General features: G+C 51.3%; 1 long non-coding RNA gene across 1 annotated transcript; it reads right to left on the reverse strand.

Moving 5' to 3' along the window:
* Positions 1–17,175: 17,175 nt before the first annotated feature.
* On the reverse strand, positions 17,176–20,388 carry LOC107323782. The gene is made up of 2 exons (XR_001559337.2): positions 17,847–20,388; positions 17,176–17,717 (listed from the first exon to the last, which is right to left on the reverse strand). It is a non-coding gene; the product is annotated as an uncharacterized LOC107323782 (long non-coding RNA).
* Positions 20,389–20,626: the final 238 nt, after the last annotated feature.

Raw genomic sequence — 20,626 nt, forward strand, 5'->3', positions numbered from 1 at the left:
CTGTGAAATTCCTCATGGCTTCAAGAGGGAGAAGCACCGTGGAGGGGCAGGACGGCCTTGGGGCCCTTTGCTGTGCACATGCATGGCTCAGTTCGGCACAGTGCAGAACTCTCAGCCTAGGGAATGAGCAGGGTTTGCTGTCTCCAGGTTCTCGGGGCTCTGTAGGCTTCCCGTCTTCTTTCTTGCAGTGTTTGAGGTTAAGAGGTATGCAACAGCCTCCAATAAATCGCTTGGTGTGGCGTACGACAAAAACAAGAGAATGTAATTCAGATTAAAGTCACCCTCTGGCTAAAATGATAGTTTATTAAATAAACTGCAGCGCTGCCAATCAACTCTGCTGGCAAGCAATGCTTTGACATTAATCTTTTTTGATGTGATTTAGGGTACACCTGGGCCTTTGTAGAGTATCTCCCATAATTTCTTTCCCATCTCTCTGGATCAAGCTGCTGTGCTTGGCTCCGTTGACAAATTCCCCAAGTAATCCCTCAAAAGATTGGAGAAATGCTCCAAACGCTCCATTAAATTTATTTTCCATGCTTTAAGAGCCCCAAAACTATGTCCAATAAATAAGTGTTCAGCGTGATTTATGGAAATGCTGCTCTGATTTAAAGTCATAGGGAGGGGAAATGCGTCCCCCCAGGGCAGGAGGAGCTGTGCCCATGCCCCACATCCAGACCCAGTTCTGAAGGTCTCTGCTCAGGTTTCCTTTCCCCCCCCCCAAAATTTATTGCGTTGTACTTATTGGGGGAACCATCAAAAGAGTAATTCTGGCCCTTGTTTTTGCACAGTCCTTTTGATAAATATGATACTTAGAAATATGCCTCCCACAAGACAGGAAAGCCATAGAGTTAAAATGAAGTAATCTGTCAGTAAACTTGTTGGAATCAAAGCCAAAATGAAACCTGTAAAAGCAAAAGGAGAGGGGGAAAAAGACAGCCCGTGCTCCAGAGCACTTTGGGTGAAGAAGGGAGAAGGCAGATGGGGGCTGTCCTTCCTGCAGGCAGTTCTGCATGAGTCAGGGCTGGTGCTCAAAGGGCCTTTGTTCATGTTCAGCCCTGGTGTTGCTCCTGTCCATCCAGGGGCTCCATGTATGGAGCTCCGTGCCACCAGCTCTGTGTGTCGATCTCTGTGTGTTGAGTTCCATGCCACCAACCCCATGCCACCATCTCCTGTCCCTGGATGCAGCTATGGGGTTTCCACCACCCTCACGCTGCTCTTTTTTGGTAACATCCAATGGGATTTTCTCTTTTTGCTTGATTCCAGTGAAGTGAAGCCCATGATGTGCTGAGTTCTCCATGGCAGACCCCAAAGCATTCAGTCCCCTCCAGATTTTTATGCCCCTCTGGAACAAACACCACAGAACTTAAAACCTTGTGCAAAATGCAACCCTGCTGTTTCTAGGGAGAGCAGGAATTCCTCGCTGTGCTCTGACCCCACAACTTCCAGGTCCATTCCCAAACTGGGTCACAAACCTGCCCCAAAACACAACCCAGAGGGGCTGAGGTTCAGGGGGTCCTGGCACAGAGGGAGACCTCACATGGGGCCAGATCCTGCCCTTCTTTGCTGGCATGGATACAGTTGAAAGCAAGGTGTGTTGCACCACCTGTGTTTACACTACGCAATCTGCAGTTTACTGTAATAAAATCATTTAATACTGTCATAATTTTTTTTGGCAAGGGCCACACTGAGGGATATGGAGCAGAGCCACCTGACTGTAGCCTGATGGGAGCGATAGTGCAGAGGGCAGGAAACAACATGAAGAGCCACCCCGGGGCTTGCAGGGTTCTCCAAGCACACAGAACAGAGGGAGAGGTGCACAAAGAGCCCGGAGTGTTGCCCAAAAGCCCATTCTCTGCTCCTTGAAAACCTGTTCTCATGCTTCTTGTCGGGGCTGAGGAGGGGAATTGGGGTCAGAGTCGCCCTGGGGCACAGGGTTGGGGATGCTCCCTGGGGTCTGGGTGAGGAGAGGGGAAGGTAGATAGACAGGGTGAGGAAAGGAGAAGGGAAAGGGAAGGAGAGCGGCGTGCGTGTGTGTGACTGCAGAGAGAAACAGGATTCATGGTAATTTCCTGCCAGATGCCTGAACTCCTCCAGCATGCAGACATTTCACATGTGAAATATCAAAGCGTTCCCAATAACAAATGTACTTCCTGCAGCTCCTCAGATCTGCCTCTGTGCCAGGAAGGGAGCCAGGCAGGGAACGCCGCTACGGTGCTGAGGGTGCCAGGCTCAGCAAAAGGCTATCACCAGTTTGGGAATGTTATTCCCAGGTTTGGGAATATTATCCTCCAGTTTGTGAACATTACCCCAGTTTTGGGAACATTACTGTGGGTTTAGGAAGGTTAAACCTGGGTTTAGGAACATTACCCTCAAGTTGGGAATGGCACCCTGAGAGTGACTCCCAGATTTGGGGAGTTTACCATGATTTTGGGAACCTGCTTTGGCTCTGACAGCTCACATTCCTTGCTGGGAGTGCAATGCACACCAATGGCCTCTTGGCCCCATCATCACAGTGCTTCCCCAGCTGAACATCTCCAGGCTCAGTTCTGGTCCTGAGCTCTGTAAACATCCTGATGGTAATAGGGTTAAATACCCACTCCATAGAGATGCTGGGCTGGGATGATGATGGAGACAAGGGCAGCCCCACTGCAGGGACACCCCCATACCAACCCCACAGCACAGCACAAAACTGTCCCCTCCAGAGAAGGGGAAGGAAATGCCTCTCACCCATTGTGATGATTTCCCTTGTGATCTCTGTTGATGTCCCACAAAGTTGGTTCCCATTTGAAGTGCACCATCATCCCCACCTCCAATAGGACTCCAATGGGACTCTTTCTAAGCACCTTGATGGAAGGGAAGCAGTGGATTTCACCTAATTTAACATTTTTTGCATGTTTTTAGGACCTGCACAGTGCTCCAAGCAGTTGCTGCCCCTGCCAGGTGGCTGTAACTCACTCCTCATGTTCTTTACAAGGTATTTGTAACCTTGCAGCAATTCATCCTTGCTCTCATCCGCATCTCTCGGTGCCAACAAACAGGCGAACCCTGCAGGCTGAGAGCCACTTTGCATGAGAGAAACTCGTGCAAAAAAGACCCAAATCATCATAAATCAATACTAACTGTACGCTGCTTATTATTTCCTATTGTCTATCGGCCCTCGAAGTTGATATTGACTTGGTTGGAGCAAAACGTCGATAACCGCAGACCTCGAAGGTCAGGGAGGATGGATTGAGGGTGAGAATCCCCTCTGAATCTCAGTGGTGGATCTTTCTTTGGGAGAGCTCCATGCAGCCCAGGGAAGGGGGGGGGGGTCCCATCCCCAGGGAGCACAGTGATGGTTCCAGCGCCCGCCCGCATCCCGTCACATCTGTCACTTCCCATTAGAGCCCACCAGCCACATAATGTGCTTTGACTGATGTAATTGGGGCTGACACAGCGGCAAAAGGATCTCCAGAAACTTTACACCACGCGGTTTCCTGCGCTCCGCTCCCTCCGGCTCTTCCCTGGAAACCGCTCTTGGAGGCAGCGCCCAGGACTGCACTCACCAGAACTGGGGTCAGTTTCCAGCTGCTGGGTCTGAAAATGGGAAACTCACCCCAGCCACTGGCTGCAAGGCTGTAAAGTGGTGTCAGCACAAAGGGGTGTGCTCTTATGGCGAGAAAACCCCACTTGTACCCTTTGCCAGGAGGGCAACTTAACCCAACATCAAAGCAGTCTTCCTAAGGAAATTCACCCCTGAGTGGGGAACCATAAGCTCCTTCCCCATCCCCACACCATCACAGAGAGGGGCCCTGGTGTGCAGGGCAGCCAGGACCTGGCCCAGGTTGCAGATGATAGGAGATTGTACCCAGCACCAGTCCTGCCTCAGGGATGTGGGTGTCCTGGGGATGTGAATGTCTCAGGGATAAGGATGATGCTTTGTCTCTGCCATCCTCGGGCAGTTTCAGGGAAGCAGAGTGAACCATAGCCCTTATTTCCCCACCCCACGCCACCCCAGGCTGATGCTCGAGCACAGCACTTGAGATAGAAGCTTCTGCAGAGCTCTTGAACTTGAATGGAACACACAGCCCTCTTGTTCCTCCTGCTATGGTTCAAGGAGAAGCTCAGCCCAAGGTGCAGCCACATGGGTTTGGACCATGGCGCTCTCCAGGAGATGTGAGCAGGGAAGCGCTGCTGCTGCTGTTGTGCTCCTGTATGGGGCAGAGCTGGGGCAGCTGTTGGGTGATGCTCAGCACTTCTTTGTGGGGGGATCTGGGGGCAATGCTGCTGCTACAGCCCTAATCTTTGTGGATCAATGTCTATGTCATGCTCATGGTCTCTTTGCCAAAAATACTTTCTCACTGTGCACGTCATACATAACGAGTGAGAACATCCGGCACTTTGGGGAGATCAATAACACCACAGTTGTAAATATCCAAGGAAATCAATGGGGGATGTAAGAGGTATTTCACCCATTTTCACTTCTAACATCTCTTTGTACTAAAAATGGTATTTTAATAAGTGCTGGTTGGAGGCTTTCCCTGTGCGCAGCTGCTGTTGCCCAACTGCCTCTGACCCTTGGGAGCACATCTTTCCTTCCACATGGCCATGGCCAAACACACACTTTGCTGTATTAAAAGAGCACCAGCTCCCTAAGAAAGACTGCAGAAAGCCTCTCATGGTACACCATGGGTAGCTATGGAACCCATAGCAGCTCTCAGAGGAGCATCACCCAATGGGCTCAGAGCAGCCACTGGGACAAGGAGATGCTGGAATCCCTGGCAGCACCCAAGTCTCTCATTGCCCAAGGAGACAAATCTTTGCACAACACCACATTGCAGCACAAGAAAAGCTACATGGAGGCGATGACCACCATCCAGGTCCATGGCAGCATGCTGCCCTGCGCTTCCTTCCCTAGGGGCAGGCGTCCAGCTCTTGGACACATCCAATACAGCTGTTTTCCCAGCTCTAGCTGCTGTTATGGCTGTGCTCATGGTGCTCAGAGGTGGGGGCAGGAGGCAGCCCTGGGGGCATGAAACCCCTCCAAGCAGCATCACCTCAATGCTGTGTTCCCATTCCCATGAGCCAGCAGGGCACCTTTCATGTCCCTTAATGCGGCACAGAGGCCAACACAGCACTAATTACAAGGCAGTGCATCCCCATGCCCTGTGACTAAGGCAGTATGTAGAGCAAAGGTAGGAACAAACCACCAGAAGAGCAAATAAATAAAGAAGGCAGCCTTAATAATGGGGTAATTACCTGGCTTAAGTACACAATCATCTAGCATTTTGCTAAACTTTATGACACATGATGACAAGTTAATAAATGAGATGTCTTACCAGCAGTAAAACAGCTATTAGCAGCCACCTTGTATGTCTGGGTAGCCCAGAGCAAAGTGAACCACCGCACCAAATGAAAAGAAACTGGTTATTTCTGTTTGTCGAAATAGCCCATGTAATAAATCACCATTAATGATGCTGTCACTTATCAAAGGGAAAGCTCTTGTTGCAAAAGCCTTTGAAGTCATGGCACCTATAATTTCCTACCTATAAAAAGGTGCCTTTGTGCATATGTCTTGGCTGGAGCCGCCAGGAGGGACCTGGAGTTCAGTGCTGCCCATAGCTTGAGCTGGGGGGGCACCATGGGGTGGGGGGCACCAAAGAGCAATGGGGGCACAGGGAGTCCCCAGCCCAATGTTGAGCCCCTCAGCAATAGCCCAGCCCTCCCTGCTCTCCCATCCCCTCTGCAGACATTGCTAATGCTTGTGCAATTATCACATTATTGCAAGAATCTTTGTCTGCCATCGCACCCTGCAGAAGCGCACAGAGGCGTCTGCAGCTCTCTGCCTTGTTCCTCTGCTATGCAACCACTGTGCAACAGGAACCAGGCTGCAAGCACGGCCCCTGTACAAACAGTGCCTGTCAGCAGGGATTAAACCCTCTGTCAGCACAGTGAAGAAGGCAGCGGGCACTCGAGCTAAAGGAACATCTCCTTTTAGCAGCGAGAACACAGCTGGCACTCGTAGCCGCTGGGGAAAGAAGTAAGAGGAGATGTGAGAAGTGAGAGGAGGTGCATTGCATGCACGTGCTGCAGGGCTGGGGACAGCTGGATGGAGCTGCTGACCCCATCCCACAGCACTCCTCACTGGATCTTTGGGGTCCATGTCCTATGGATGCAGCTCAGCTTGGTAGCAGGGAGCTGGGATTTATGCAGAGAGTTGTCAGTGGGCTCTGCTCATGCTGCCAAGCAGGAAAGCAGCAAAGCCCAGCAAGGCAGGTCAGGGTGCTCAGTTGGGGAAAGCATGAGGCTATGGCTATGCCAACCCGTAGGCAGCTGCCACGTCCCTGCCCCATACAATGGGGCCCATGTTCTTGCCCCATACTCATCCCCATACAATGTATCCTAAAAGAGCAAAGTCCCAAGTGAAGGGGTACAGAGGCAAAGGGGAGGGTTTGCTCCCCAGAGCATTCCCCTATTTAGGAGGAATGCATTTCTTTTCCAGAGACCTAAGGAGGTTTTTTTTCCTCCTTGATTATTAAATGAGGCAGCTCCTGTGTCTCTTTGTCACTTCTCCCCGCTGAAGACACTTTCTCTTTTCTTCTCATCTGAGCGGCAGCACCTCACCGCCTCATAGCATCTGCTGCAAGAAGTCGTCACCTGTCACCTCTCCCCAAATGACTTGAGAAAACAGGAGAGAACAGCTATAAATAATTAAGACCCATCCGACACTGGCGCAGTGACTAAATATCAGAAGTGCTGGAGCATCACAAGCAGTGATAGCCACGTAACCTACTTTGGGAGGAGGATGTGAGCAGCAGGACTACGTGCTGCCCTTGTGGCCAACACTTCTCAGCTTCCATCAAGGGCCCCTGGGCAGGGCATGGCCCATCCCTGTGGCACATTGAGATGAAGGTTTGCATCACCCCAAAGACACGGACGGAGCATCCTGAAGGATCAGGAGAGGGACTTGCTATTAGCATGCATGATTTCCTGATCAAATCCTACTGCTGTCTCAGAGCTTGTAAGAAGTTAACATCAAAGCCATGGAAGGGAGGGAATGGCAAGTGCTGGGAGAGATGTCACATTAGTGCCTGGCTCTCCTGCAGCTCCAGCTTTTCTCATCAATGCTATGGCTCCATCGCCCTGCTAGCAGGGAAGGGAAGCATCCCCCATATGCTGCAAGCAGCAGGAGGACACGGGTCCAGCACTGCTCCAGCTACAGGGTGAGATAGGAGCTCCCCTTTGGGCCCTGCTGTAATTGTTCATCAGGGTGTCGGTGCAGCAGAGCCTGATTAAATTCCCAAGCGAGCAAGCAGGGAGATAATTAACTTTTGGAACAACTCACCTGCGAGACACAGCATCCATCACTCAAGGTCTTCTCTGCTGGAGGTGACCCTGCAGCCCAACTGGTGGGAAATATCCTTTGGGGAGTAGAAAGCGCTGATTTACCCGAATCAAAATGATCTGCAGGAGTGCTCCTGGCTCCAGCTGGCAACAAAAGCAGGGAGAGCAGCACAGTGCTGTCAGCCTGCCCAGGCTGGGGACGTCGGGGTCACCCATCACCAGTGTGCACTTTTCATAGTGCTTTGCCCATCTTTGCACACACACACACCTGATATTAAGTTGGGTTAACCCTGATTGGGGATTAAACAAGCCTGCTTTGCTCACCCTGTTGGTACAAACCCAATGCTGGGGGCCCCAGACCCCCCCCCCATGTGTAGGGTACACTGCCAGCCCAGAGAGCTGCTTTGATTTGGAGTGCACAGAGCTGTCCCTGGGTGATTTATGGCCCCAGCACCTTTGATGTGGGGCTCTGATAAGCATCAGGAATATTTTTGTTTCATGACAATGTCAGCCAGGGAGCGCTGAGTGCAGGGGTTTATGGGCAGCGGTGCTTCCTGCAGCCCTTGAGCTGGCTGCCACATTCCTGGGGAAGGCCGGCCATGAAAATAAAATCATAAAGCCCCGGAAGGCTTTATAAACACAGGGAAGCTTCTCCTTTAAGGGAGAGGAGCGGGGAGTATTTCCATTTCAATCAGGGACATCTCTGGAACAAGCCCTCAGCCAGGGCCCTGCAGAATTTGTCAGGGGATTAACTGAGGAAAAGAGAGAGTGCAGGATTTTTCCCCTTCGCACTCACTCGGCTGTTATTCCAAATTAGGCTGTTCGCTTTCAGCTCAGAGGAGGGTAATGAAAACCAGAAGGGAGCTGCAGCAGGAGCCCGGCTGGGGGCAGGGGACAGGCAGGGCAGCAGCAAAGCACAGGCATGCATGGGGCAGTGGGTCCCAAACAGAAGGGAAGCAGCATTGGTGCTGGCATACAAGAGGAGCATGGCAATGCACGGTGCTGCATGGCACTGCATGGCATTGTATGATACTGCATGGCATTGCACAGCACTGCATGGCTTTGCACAGCATTACACCACACTGCCCTGCCACGCAGAGGGCCCTGCATTGCACCCACGTCGGAGTCCTGCTGCAGGGAAGCTGCCTTGGCCTGGCTTTCTCCCTTCAGCAGCCTCTGCTCACTGTCAACTGCTTCCCACGTGATTTATTTGAGGTTTATGCTCCAGTCTGTAATGCAAAACCACTGAGTGCATTTCTTCCTCCTTGTAATTAAAGCCCCCGATGCCGGAGCGCACACCTGGTATAAACAACCATTAAAAAAAGTACATGTGCAGAGCCAGTGCTGTTTTTAGGTGCTGGGAACACAGCCTGAGAGTGGGTGCCCATCCAAGAGGCCTCAAAGCCTCTTCCCAGCCCAAATCTTTCTCATGGTCAGCTTATTCGCTTCATCCATGTGCCAACACTGTGTATTGCTGCCCCAAACAGGCTCTGTCCCCCCTCAGCCCCACAGGCAGCTCATGGGAAGAGCTCACCTCCAATGCAAGCAGGAGAGCAGGACGAACAGGTTGGGTGGCTTGAAAGAGAAAAAGGGAATGAGGGAACGCCTGGCAGCACCCAGCAAACACCGACCCCAATCACATTCCCACGTGGGGTCAGTTGTGGGGCAGCCCCTCTCCTCAGCACTCTAAGCAGAGACCCATTGGCTGCATCACAAACCCGGGAACTCGAAGCAATTTGAAACGAACTTTCCAAATGATGAACAAAGAAGCCCTTGTCCGTGTTATCCAGTGAATAAATCATGCCAAAATGATAGTTGTAATTCCCAAAAGTACACAGCGGATTGATTTTCCAGTGGCATTTATCATGATAAAGCAGTGCAGCAGCATGCAGGCACAGCTGGAGCTGCAGCAGCCGCCTCTGTCCGTCCCTCCCGTTTATCTCCCATCCCATCTCAGCCACATTTGCTCAGTTGCACAAGAGATCTCTGCTGCTCCGCCCGCTCCGCCTTCAGCTGCACCATCCCAGCACCAGCAGAGCCCCGCTCCATTAGGATAACACTGCTTTCAATCCCCAATCAGATGTTTAAATTATAACAGTGTGTGCCTGCATATATATCTCCCTTTGTCAGAGCCTCGCCAGCCTCTCCTTCTCTCCTTTATTTGTCTTGCTGCTGTTGCAGCGAAAATGTATTGGCTTTGCAGTTAGTGATTACACGTCATCACATACCCAATTTATAACACCATACCCCAAAGAACAGATGTAATAAAGCCAGGCCAGGAAACAGCAATGTTATAAAACAGAGCAGTCAACTCAAAGGTCTTCGCATGTGTGCAGGGGAGAAAATATTGCAGACACTGCTTTGGGGAGGGGGGAGGCTGTGGGAGGCGGGGGCTGGCTGCAGGCAGGGGATGTGGGGTCACAGTGGGTGGGGGCACTGGGGGATCTTAGTGCAGAAATCACTGCTGGGCTCTGTAGACTCCTTAAGAGGCTCATGGTGTGGCTGGGGGCTGCAGCTATGGGTTGGAATAGGATGGGGTGGGTTGAAGTAGGGTGAGATGGGATGGGATGTCGTGATGTGGGATGAGGTGGAACTGGATATACTGGGACAGGAAGGTTTGGAATGAAATGGAATGGAATGGGACAAAGCAAAGTGGGATGGGATGGGATGGGATGGAATGGAATGGAATGGAATGGAATGGAATGGAATGGAATGGAATGGAGTGGGATGGGTTTGGGTGGAATGGGATGAGATATGGGAGTGACACTGCCTTAGGGGCAGTACTTCCCTTGTCCTAATCTCACTCTGGGCTTTCAGCCTCCTTCTCTCCAAGAGGGAAGACAAGGGCAGTGATTATCTGCATATCTTTGATCCTCCCCTTCCCATTCATCCCCAAAGCCACCAGCTCTCAGGAGCAGTTCTCCAAAAAGGTTTACTCCATGCAAGAATTTATCTCCTATTCACCACGCAGGAGACAGGGCATCTCACAGTGGGGCTGGCTAATCTGAACCAGAGATAGCAGAGACCCCAGAGCAGGAGCTGTGCGGGGATGGCTCCGATAACGGGGTGAGCACACAGCTCCCAGCCTCTCATTATCAAAAAGTTTTTGTTTAATAACCCAGGGTAATAAAATGCACCTCTGGAGGGCCTTGCCCTGATAAAGGAATGTAAATCAGAGATAAAAGGCTCTGAATTTCGCTGACACAAAGAGTGCTCAGAGGGTGGGAGGTGGATGGAGACCCCACAGCCTCAGTCCCACACCTGGGGGTGGGGGGATGGGGGCAGCTTATGGGGCTGAAGTGGGGAAAGGAGGGCTAAAGGGCTAAAGCAGTGTGGTGCAGCATGGAAACTGATGCGATGCCAATTCCTTTGCTTAAGAAGCGAATCACTTTGAAAGGTCAAAACTCCCATTCATAATCGGACTAAACAAAAAGCTAATTAGAGGCCTTTTATGTGCCTAAATGAGGCCAGAGAGTTCCCCGTGCTCCCAGGGGCCAGCGATGTTCAGGAGAGCTCCTGGAGAGGAGCACGCCCTGCAAAATGCATGGAAACAACAATACAGGAATGGCATTGCCTGGAAATGCAGGGCCAGGCCTGAGCTGGGACAGAGCTCCTGGGGACCCCATCATGGGGACATCAATGGGGCGGGATGTGGGGCTCAACCCCATGCAGCAGTTGCTCGGGGTTCTCCCTAAGCGGCCCCGTGCTGCCACGCCAGCTGCGTCGGAGCGGTGGGTTCCTGTTGCCAAGATATGGATTTGGTTTTAATAACAGTTAGTGCAAACATTGTAAATTTACTGCTGCTAGAGAGAGTTTTTGAAAACGTCCAACTCTGGCTATAATTTTTCAATCGCAGCAGCTGTTTGTGCTCTGCTCATACCTGACACGCTGCTTTGAAATAGCAATCACTGTATTTATAAGAAGGGAAGGACTCATAAATATGTCAGGAGTGGAATATACAACGCCATATTTCACCATTTTCTATTTTAAAATGGTGAGTTATGGCTACAGAAATGTGGTCCCATTAAAGGTGATATGATGTATTTTGTGTCTTGTTCGGGAGCCCATCCATCACCGAGACAATAAAGAAAACCGCACTTACTTTTTTTCCCCCGTCGTCCGTAATTTATGATGCCCAAAAACCTGTAACCTTTTGGCAGGCTTTGCAGAAACTGCTGCACCGTTAGCAACTAAATAACCTTTTATAAGGTTTTAAATGTGTTGCTACAGTCTCGATGCACTTGCCGTATCGATCCAGAAGATCCTGCAAAAAAAAAAAGGGGGAAAGGAACATGATCTATAAGGGGATCGATAGCGGCGTATGGAGTGTTGAAAGATGCTCCTAATGATTTTTGCCAGCCATCATCTTTCAGTGTGCTGCTCCAAAGCTTTTGCTTGGATTAATTAAACATGCCCAGCCCCTCTGTATACCAGTGCTTTGGATGTGCTGTGGGGTGAGGATTCAGCATAGGGGTGGCACCAACAGGTCCCGTGGTCCCCACTGTGCCATCTCCATCCCCATTTACCAGCACCGCTGTGAGCAACCCTACAAGATGGGAAGAAATGGGCTGTGCAAAAGGATTTCCAACTGGCACCCAATGGAACAAGCACAGGCGGTCCCAAAGCCAGAGGTTCCCCTTCACTGGGGCTGTTCCATGGGTTAAACATGGATACCCCACATGGGGTGGAAAAGAGCTGAGTGCGGCGCAATGGCAGCACAACAACCCTGTGCTCAACGTGAGGCAACAGGCAAAGCCCATAAAGCACAGCTCACCCCTGACTGCTCGCTTTGTCATTTATGTTTTCCCCCCAAAGCAGCCACCAAATCATTATTAGCATTATAAATAAAAGGAGAGGGCAAGTTATTAAACGTAAAATATGTGGAGTCCTCCTCGAACTCTCCGCGCAGTTCATAAATATGATGGCTTAATTTCATCTGTAATCCAAACGGCTGATGAAGCATTACGCAGCTCTCTGTTAATTGAAGTTGTTAACAAAGCTGAAGAGAGAGATTATTATGTATAGACTTTTATCCTTCAGGGGTATCATCATCACAGATCATAAACGGAAATGAATCCATCGCTCCCATGCAGCACCGCGGGATCAGCACATAGGGCTGGGGTTTGGGGTGATGGAGGTGTGAGGGTCCCCAGGACCCCATTCCCCACTCCTTCCCATGGTGCTGGGTTGTGAGATCACTGCCATCACTCGGGACAATGGGAAACCCACCCCAACTCTGCACCACGGCCACGTGCACATGATGCACTGAGCTCAGTGCTGGTGATTTACGGTGGGTGTGAGGTGAGCTCTGTGCAGGGCGCAGTGTATCCATCAGCTCCGTGCACAAAGGGTCATCATTATCTCAGCCCCAGAGCCCGCCTGTTCAGCACGTTGCTCCAAGTAAGAACGGCGTGACTTCCAGTTAGCGACGGGTTATTTGTCTTATGGAGGAAGGACGTGTTAAAGGCTGCGCAGTGCAGCTGTGCCCCTGCCCATGGTTATCGGTGCTTTGTTACTCAGACCCCGCATCCTCAACAGTGTGCAGAGCCCCGCTTTGCTCCCCCGCTCCTCTGCACCACTTCCAGGTGGAGTTATGAAAACACACAATGCAGTTTCCTTCTCCTGGATCCCAGCAGTTTTTTCCATCCAGCACACGGATCCAGGAAATTCTCGTCTATACCTTTGAGGAGTTACCACGATGATCTGGAACGCGTTACTTGCACACAGCAAATGCAAATTAATGTAGTCTTCACATTTCGCCGTGGCAATAAAGGGGAATGTTGACATCAGCCTGAAAGTAGAATTAGCTTTTGCATTATGTGGTGTGAGAGTGAGGTGTTGAAACCCGTGCACGAAACTTTCCAAGTTACAGTAAAGCACTGTTCTGGCAGCGGTGCAGCAGCAGTGCCGCTCCAGCAGGCAGGGCTTTGCTGAGTGCTCCCTCTGTTCGGCTTTGCTCTGGCTGGTGCTGGGCTCACAGGGCTCTGCCATTTTGTCTGCTCACCTCTCACGTGCTCCTTGCTTTACTGCAAGCTCATCTCTTTAAGAAGAGGGAGTTACAGCGTTGTCAGGCTCTGCTTCTCTCTGATAAAGAGACCCACTCTGCTCCCGGCCCCTCCTGCCCTAATCCCTCCAACACCACAACACAGAGCTCCATCTCAGCCCTTTGAACCGGAGCAGATGGGGCTGCAGGGATGGATCCTGCCTGCAGCCCCTGGCCGTAGCATCTCCCACACTGCTCTGTGCTGGTGCTAAGGGGTGAAGCTGAGAGCTGGATCGATCACTGCTGCAGTGCATGGGCACTCACAGAGAGCCTGCCAAGCTCCCAAATCCTGCGGTGGACAGAAAACCTGGTGTGGAGTGTCCTGGTAAAGATATCCCCATACCCAGTGGGGACACCAGTGCACAACCTCAGTACCAGTGCACACCCACTGCATACAGCTGGTGCCAACATACATGGGATGGGGAGGTGGGACTCTGCATCGTGCAGCTGTTGGGCAGTTTCCTGCAGAAGCAGCTCAGCTCTGTTGCTGCCAGCAGCGTGCTGGGGGTGAGGTGCAGCCATTTGGCTAATTACAGCACGAGTGTTTTCTACAGACGTTGATGGAGAGCAGCGGCCCAGAGATCAGCGGAGAAGCTGAGCACAGAGGGCGAGAGCGAGACACGAACAGGGACGGGCTGGCCGGGTCAAGTAGGCTCTGCTCAACCAGCAATTATCTCCTGTCCTCCTCTCTGCTCCGAGCTTTGAGCTGAGGGGTGAATTAGCTGGTGCAATTTGAGTTAACCCCTTGTTTGCCGCTGGCTGCACGCACCAGGCGCATCGTTACGCACCATCATATTCCACATCCTTCTCATGCAACTGCTCCTTCACCTTTGAAGCAGCGCTGTACTGCAGCAGGGCCCGGTTTTATCGCTGCACTGAGCAGAAAGTTATTGCTGCTGGATCTTGCTGCTGGTGGCTGCCTGCACAGAGCTGGTGGACAAATGGGAAGAGTTTGGAAGAGGAGCGCTGGATGTGCTGGCTTGCGCAGGGCCAGGTGCCGGCTGCAGGCTGCTTGGGGAGCACTTTTCTTCATAAAGAGCTGTTTTGTTTCACAGCCACGAAGGCCATCCGTGCTGTTGTTCAGCATGCAGCAAATGAAACAGGTCGTTCTGGGGAGACCCACGGGAAGGAGCAGAGCGCGGTCACAGCTGAGCAGACCACCAGCAGTATAAGGTCCTGCACAGCACTGCTGGGTGCTGCAGGGAGGGCAGGGATTCGTGCTGTGGTCTCTCAGCCCCACGGCTCCCACTTCACACTGGGGTGGGGGGAGTGGAGGAGCACCCCGTTGCCTTCAAATGGAGACCCACTGCCATCACGTGGGGTCAGAGCTGGGCTGTAAATGAGGGAGAAGGGAAAACAAATGATGCCAGCAGCAGGTGAAGGAAGTGTAGGAGCATTATGTATAATATTAAATTTAATGCTATTCCATTTTCCATCTCAGTTATTAAATTAACTGAGGGCTATGCTTGCACTTAAAAGATTCCTGTCATATTTTATGCAGAAGATGATCTCAGAGTAATTCGTGCTAGAAATATGTCATGTTAAATTACGGATACCAATAAACCTTACTTAAACTCAGCATTGATCATGAATGGGAGGCAACCCCCCGGGCTGGGCTCCCCTGGGCACCCCTGAGACAGAGCTGGGTGCCATCATCAGCGTGGGGTACATGGCTGTCACCAGATGTGGGGACAGGAGAGGTGCTGGGGTCTGACAGGTGGCAGTGAGGGTGATGGGGACCCACCAGTTGTGATACCACTTATCAGCAGGAGATGCCACATCCCATATCAAAGCAGTCTGCCTCTTGTTCAGCGTCACCTCGTGCTCATGCCTTTGGGACTGGCTCCACAGCCATGGGCAACTCCAGCACACAGGAAAGCCTGGCTGAGCTCTCCCATGTGCCTGCCCCACTCCATGCTCTCATGTGATGTGAGGTTTTTCCTCTCCCAAAACAGCCCTTGCCTCCATGTGGGGAGTCACAAGCTCCAGCTGCCCTGGGGGAGTGCATGGAGTTGTGCTGCTGCCTGCCCTGAATGGGCCACTTGTTCTCTGCAGCTCTGCACAGTGCCCAGCTCAGCTGTTTGCTCCAGAGCCCTGGATGCTCCCCAGTGCTGTCCCAGCTGGGATAACACCAGGTCTTAAGCCCCCTATGGCTGGGTTAGCATCACTCCTGCTAACCCAGACCAAGGGCAAAGTCCCTTGGGTTCTTCCAATGTGTGAGTTACCAAGAGGTGGACCCCTGCTCCATGCAACCCGCGCAGTGCTCCATGCACGCTCCATGAGCACGTCTGCTGGAGACACCTGTTCTGTTTTGGATGGGATGGGCTTGATGTGCTTCATAGCAGCCACTGTGATGCTGCTGTGACCCTCTGTGTGCACAAGCTCATGGCTGTGGTGCACCATCCTCACTGACAACACCTTCCCAGAGCCACCAGGAGACACACTGGGGTTGCTCCCAGCAGCCAAATGGGTGCTGGCACTGCTGGTCCAACACTCAGAGCATCTCTGGTGCCAATGCAGCACCACTCCACCCTGCACATCACAGCACAGCTTGGATCCCCACCCTGCACCCCACAACCCTCGGAGCCGGGCAGTAATTGGGCACAGCAGCACGTGCTGCAGGGCTGCTTTAATCCTGCTCCAGGTGGCTGCAATCCAGTGCAGGATTTACAGTGCCCTGACCCTGAGCTGTCAAGAAGGAACAGCCAGATTAATGGGGTGGGTGGGTTCGTGCAATAATCGTTTGTTTGATGTGACAAGCCTGATAGGCGTTGATTTACTTACAGACTGATAGGCTTTTAATTGAGCACCTCCGTCCCAGTCACATCAAAGGCAGAGGTTGACAAGGGGCCCCTTTTACCAAAAGCTCCCTGTGACTGACAGAGCCTGGATGCTAATTCTCCCGGGGAGGGGTTCCCTCTTTTTCTCTTCCTTTTTTTTTTTCCTTAGGATCAGCCAGGCCAGGCAGAGAGAAAGCCCTTCCCTTGTAGGGGGTATGGAATGGGAATGGAAGTGGTAATGGGGAGAGTGGGGATGGGAATGAGGATGGAATTGGGGATGGAAATGGGGATGGTGATGAGATGGCAATGATGATGGGATGGGGATGGCAATAGGATGGGGTGCATGAAGGGTGCATGCATTGCCCTTAGGACTTTGCAGGGAGCCCTCACCCATCCTAAGATCTTGCTCCTCCTGTACCAGATAGAGGATGAAAGCCAGCTAAAGTGATGGAGAGGCAGAGGCCAAGTTGTGCTTCCATCATTCACCATCACAGCTGCTCCACCTGAGCGGGTAGGGGAGCTCATGGGATGCAGTCACAGCATTAAGAATTTGATGGGTGAGGAAAGGAGCACAAAACTCATCTTTAACAGGACAACAACCCAGCCCTGCAACCCTCCAACATGTTGTTTAGGACTCACAGGAGATCCCCAATCAGAAAAGGGGGAATATAGGAAAGAGGGTCTCAATCACAGCTCTTTGCTGTGGCCCACAGTGTGAGGAGCCTTTGGGCTGGATTAGCTGTGTGTATTTATGTTTGAAAGCCCAGCACGTTTTTCAGCATCTAAATATAAATTATTTTTACTGTATCAATGATTAAATATTTTTTCTTTGAGATCACAACGTCCAAAAAAATAAATGTTTCTGAAAAGGCATTCAAAAAAAAAAATGTAAAGGAAGAAAAAAATCCCTCTGAGAAACCCTTTTGTCATTTGCAACCAATAAAAATGCCTATTGTTATGAAGGGCTCATAAATAATCTGATTTTGGCATGCTTTAATACCGTACAGAAAATGAATAAATTAAACTTGATTTACAGCCTTTTTCATTTTTATTAGAGCCGCTCCAAACATTTTATGTAACGTACGTGCCAGATGAGCTACACCAAATGGTTTGAGGCTCCGGCACTGATATTATATAAATTAAGTTGTTTTAATTTGCATAGTTTAATTAACTGACACTGGCAAAGAACTAAAAGCAGAGGTGTGGGTGATGCTGAGGACTGGACGCACCCACAGAGAAGGCCCCATGGGGAGGGGTCCATCACCCCCTATGGGCTGTGATGCTGAATGCTATGGGAGCTCTGCTTGTTTCTCATTTCATAGATGGGGAAACTGAGGCACGAGGTGGCACCGCTCAACCTCTGCAGTGCAAAGAGACGCCAGGTCAAGCCAGGCTGACACAGCAGCTCTGCGTGGCTCTGCACTGGGAAGACAAGAAGGGAAAGAAGTCTGAAGTGATGTCACGGTGCCCCGGTGTCAGCCACGCTGTGCGTTTTGATCTGCTGCCCATCCCCGAGCACAGCAGAGCTTTGATAAGTGGGTGACACTCTCCTCCCCTTCGCGCCATTCATCCTGCAGAATTTCACACCAGGAAACAGCTTCATTACATCAACAACAGGAAGACCCCACTGATTTGTCACAGGGAAAAACAGCTGTTAGTCACACATCAAGGGAGCAGGGGAGGGGGAAAAGAAATCTCACCTTTTCCCTTTAATGTTCGCGCCGTGCTTTAATGTGAATCGCTCTGCAGAGGAAAGCGGCCACCAGCCCTCCCATCAGTAACCATCACCCAGCAAGCACCAGTTAATATCTGAGAGTCTTCCTGCCTCTCCCGCTCCGTGATTGCTTTCGAAAGAAAGATTAATTCCAACTTTAAAAAGGAAAACACTATTTTTATCATTGCCAGAAGTCTATATGGGGTTTAAAAAAAGAAAAAGCGCTCGCTTGTCGTTTTACATCTTGCAGTTTTGTCAGTTGTTTTAAAACATGTCTCCTGTAATAAATAAGATCATTTTTATGCATTTGTTCTGCAGCGATCGGCACAGCACGGAGCCGGGTAGCAGCCATAGGGCCATGGGTAGAGTGTGGCTGTTGGCATTGCTTCCCTGGGGCCACAATGGGACCTGGCAAACCCAGAAGACTGAAAATAGGGAATAAAAGCACCAAAGGCCACGCAGTTGTGTTGGTTGTGGAATATATTCTGTGCTCTTGCTGGTACAGGAGAAAAGTGAAAGACCAAAACTAGAGAATAAGAGCACCAAGGGCTATGCAATTGTACTGGCCATTATCTGTTCTTGGTGCTTCTACTGGTAGAGCTGAAAAAAGATCAAAATAGAGAATAAGAGCATCAAGGGCTACACAACACGTTGGCCACGGTGTATGCTTTGTGCTCTTACTGGTACAGGAGTATTAAAGGACCAAACATAGGGAATAAGAGCATTGATGCAACACATCAACCATGGTCCACATTTTGTGCTCTTAATGGTACAGGAGAAAACCCAAAGACCAAAGATGAAGAAGAAGAGCATCAAGGGCTATGTAACATGTTGGCCATGGTCTATGCTTGCTGCTCTGGCTGGTACAGAAGAAAACCAATAGACCACAAATAGAGAAGAGCACCAAGGGCTACACAACACATTGGTGGTGGACTACATTTTTGCTCCTGTTGCACAGGAGAAAACCCAAAAGACCAAAAATAAAGAATGAAAGCACCAAGGGCTATGCAATGTGTTAACCATGGAGTACATTTTATGCTCTTATTGGTACAACAGAAAACCTAGAGACCAAAAATAGAGAATAAGAGCACCAAAGGCTATGCAACACATTGGCCATGGTCTATGCTTTGTGCTCTTACTGGTACAGGAGTACCAAAGGACCAAACATGGGGAATAAGAGCACTGAAGGCTACGCAATGCATTGACCATGGACAATGTTTTGTGCTCTTACTGATATCGGAACAAAACCCAACAAAAATAAGAGTATAAAAGCACCAAGGGCTATACAACATGTTGACCATGGTCTATGTTTCGTGCTCTTCCTGTTATAGGAGCATTATTTTCTTTTGTTAATGCTGTGCTGTTGTTGTTGGCACACAACTTGAATTAGTTTGAGAACAGACTTTTTTCCCTCTTTCTTTCAGACTTGAATGGCTCCTTTGAACAGCAACCTCTCCTCCTGCATCAGCACTGACTGGATTGAATCAAGTCTTGAGGTCAGCTTCGAAGGGAAAAGAAGGAAAGCCCAAGAAGAGGGGACATTGACAGCCCAGCAGGCAGTGTGACTGATAGCAGAGGAGAAGCAGCGTTGGGCCGTGCCATGGCCATGCTGGTGCTGGTGGACCCAGCAGAGCCTCTTCCCAGAGCCTGGAGCACACAGCTCTGTGAGGAATGGTCCTTTGGGTTCAGTAATGGCAGCACTGTTGGAACATAAAGCATCAGCCAGTGTGTGATGTGTCTCATTGCATCTCTCTGTCTTTCTCCCTGCAGTGCGGACCCTGAAACCAGAGGTGGTTCTGTGCTCCAGCATCACCTCCATGCGATGTGAACTGGGTCACCCCCCAACTCCTCTCTTCCAGATGTAGTCCATGGGAGGCTGAAGTGATACTGGGAGTATAAACCAAGCAGAATGGAAATCCACTGAAAGCAATGAGTGTTGTGGGCTGCAGTGTAAGGAAATGGCACATTCTGTGGGGTTGGTTCCCCACCGCAGGTGCTCCCCAAGAGCAGGTGATGGCACAAAACATTCAGTGCCCACGTGCCCATTCCTGCAACAGCAGAAAACACTTTGCCAAAGCCAAGTGCTGCTGCTGATAAAAGGAATTTTAACGCTGGTGATTACATTACGTGCAAAATAAATATGTACACATGCAAACTGTGTTGGCAAGTCAGGTTTGGGCAACACTGCTGACCTGGCAGCAGCTTCACACCGTGTGCTGGGTGTGCACCCAGTCGGGGTGCCAGAAGGGTCATCCTGCGGGGACATGGTGCCATGGCAAGCTGTGCTGGGCTGTGCATAGCCGAGCTGTGCTGTGACAGCCAAGTTATACCACGCCATGCCATAGTGTCCATGCCATGCCATTCTGAGCTGTGCCAGCAGCGCCGTGCTAAGCCCTGCGAGCCAAGCCGATCCACACCGAGCTGTGCCAGCCATGCCCTGCCAGCCGAGCTGTGCCATGCCTTTCCTGGCCATGCTGTGCCACACTAATCCGTGCGATGCCGAGCCGATCCGTGCTGCCCTGCGCTGCGTTGCGCTGCGCCGGCGGCCGCTCTCCCCCACGCGGCGGCGCGGCAGCGGCGCTTCGCTCCCCCCCCCCACCGGCGCTCTCCCCGCCCCGGGGGCCCGGCCGGGCTCGGATTGGTGCGCGGCGCCGGCCCCCTCGGAGCGCGGCCGCCATCGGGGCTATTTGACGTGTCGGTCGGGAAGGGGAAGGGTTTTGTCTCGCCGGGGCCGCAGCCGCCGCCGCTCCGCCGCCCGCCCGGCCC

This window comes from Coturnix japonica, chromosome 22, assembly GCF_001577835.2.
Source record: "Coturnix japonica isolate 7356 chromosome 22, Coturnix japonica 2.1, whole genome shotgun sequence".
Classification (NCBI taxonomy): Eukaryota; Metazoa; Chordata; class Aves; order Galliformes; family Phasianidae; genus Coturnix; species Coturnix japonica.